At 38.6% G+C, this 2,428-nt stretch overlaps 1 pseudogene; it reads left to right on the top strand.

Annotated features, from left to right (window-relative positions):
* Positions 1-220: 220 nt before the first annotated feature.
* On the top strand, positions 221-2,192 carry LOC113339697 (annotated as a pseudogene).
* Positions 2,193-2,428: the final 236 nt, after the last annotated feature.

Raw genomic sequence — 2,428 nt, 5'->3', positions numbered from 1 at the left:
GGATCGGAAGAAATCTTCCATTCACTATATATATATACAAACAAATACAAACTCGAAGTATTGTTGAATTTCAACAACCAAAGAATAGCCACACCCCTTAAGTCTGGCATCTACAATAATATAACCCATTTACTCCGCTACAACAACCCTCGTCACCAGCAAAACCATTCCCACAGCTAACTACCAACACTACCCAAGATCCCTGCCCAAGAAAAAGAAAATGGAATTTCCATCATATCTTGTTTATGCAGCAGCATGGTTTGCTGCCCTTGCGCTCCTCCTAAAAGGTTTCCATCTTCACCGTCACAAGCTAAACCCACCACCGGGCCCAAATGCGTGGCCAATCATCGGTAACCTAAACCTTATCGGTTCCCTTCCTCACCGTTCACTTCATCATCTGTCTCAATAATATGGACCTCTAATGCAACTCAAGCTTGGGTCACACAGAGTTGTAGTTGCTTCATTAGTGGATATGGCGAAAGAATTTCTCAGGACTCATGATGTATCTTTCTCTGGTCGACCCAAAACTGCTGCTGGAAAAATCACAACCTACAATTATTCCGATATAACTTGGTCTCAGTATGGACCTTATTGGCGACAAGCTCGTAAAATGTGCATAGTTGAGTTATTCAGTGTGAAAAGAGTGGAATCGTATGAGTACATACGCATCGAAGAAATGAGATTACTTTCAAAAGCACTATACAAGTCGAAAGGTATTGCTGTGAACCTAAAGAGTCATCTTGCTGATGTTAGTTTGAATGTGATTAGTAGAATTGTTTTGGGAAGAAGATATTTGGATGGAGATGAAAATTCAGTTGTTACACCAAATGAGTTCAAAGAAATGTTAGAAGAGTTGTTTTTGTTAAATGGGGTTTTCAATATTGGTGATTCAATTCCTTGGCTGGGATTCTTGGATTTGCAAGGGTATGTCAAGAGAATGAAAGTGTTGGCTAAGAAATTTGATAGATTTTCAGAACATGTTCTTGATGAACATATATCCAAGAAAAAAGTTGCAGGAAAAGATTTTGTTGCTAAAGATATGGTTGATGTACTTCTTCAATTCGCTGATGATCCTAGTAATGACGTCAAGTTTACTAGGACAAGCGTCAAGGCATTTATACAGGTAAAAGTTTCTTTTCGCCTACATTACATTCTATATATGCAACATTCGTCTAACGTCCATTTAGAGAACTCTCGAAATCTTCCTTACGGGAATCCTTTCCAAGCCGTAGTTTTAAGTTGGTTGTAAAATTCATGTCACAATTCCCAGTTTTCACAGTAACAGCCATATTTGTCCCAAGAGAAATTCCAAAATATCTCTTGGTTGGGTTAATCATTTTTGATACTGCGTTGGAATGCGTTGAAATCTTTAATAACAAATTATCTTCTGGCATAATAAAATTCAAACTCAACTGTTTTGTATGGACCGCATACATATATATAATTAGTAGGTTAAGGATGATAATGACCTCACTGACTTAACCAAAATTTTCAGCCACATTGTCCATTTTAGACCACGCATGCAATCTTTTCACTAAAACCCGAGTGTTATGTCACAATTTCAGGATTTAATGGCAGGAGGAACAGAGAGTTCAGCCGTGACAGTAGAATGGGCAATTTTCGAGCTATTAAAAACTCCAGAAACTTTCGAAAAGGCAACCGAAGAACTAGATAGGGTCATCGGAAGACAAAAATGGGTTGAAGAGAAAGACATGCAAAACCTGCCATACATTGAAGCGATAGTTAAAGAGACAATGAGAGTGCACCCGGTGTCACCGTTATTAGCACCACGAAAAACTCGTGAAGATGTGAAAATCAATAACTACGACATACAATCAGAAACAAATGCATTTGTTAACGTATGGGCGATAGGAAGAGACCCAACGTTATGGGAAGAACCTGAACAATTTCGCCCGGAAAGGTTTATTGGAAAAGCTATTGATGTCAAGGGGCACGACTTTGAGCTATTGCCCTTTGGAGCAGGGAGAAGGATGTGCCCTGGCTACTCATTGGGAATTAAGATAATCCAATCTAGTTTAGCTAATCTCTTACACGGTTTCGTTTGGAAATTACCGGCCGGAGTTGATTTAAATATGGAGGAAACTTGGGGATTATCAACGCCGAGAAAAATCCCATTAGTTGCAGTCCCTGAACCCCGTCTTCCCAGTCATCTTTATGATGATGAATTTTAATCTTTTACAGTGATTAAGTTTTAGTAATTGTTATTATTGTTTGTTTGTGTGCTTGAGTGTCTGCACTTAGTAGGGTCATACAAAAACCTTTGGATCCGTGCATAGAGAATAACAAAAGTGCAGCGCAGGTATACAAATGGGTTGATACACAAAGAATAATAAAAATGCACAGGGACTCGAAGTATTAATGTATTAAGACGGTGTGTTATGATAATCTACGTGTTCATTGTTTCGAT

Source organism: Papaver somniferum, unplaced genomic scaffold (assembly GCF_003573695.1).
Source record: "Papaver somniferum cultivar HN1 unplaced genomic scaffold, ASM357369v1 unplaced-scaffold_21, whole genome shotgun sequence".
NCBI classification, from domain to species: domain Eukaryota; kingdom Viridiplantae; phylum Streptophyta; class Magnoliopsida; order Ranunculales; family Papaveraceae; genus Papaver; species Papaver somniferum.
This window is presented reverse-complemented; position numbering and strand designations above follow the sequence as displayed.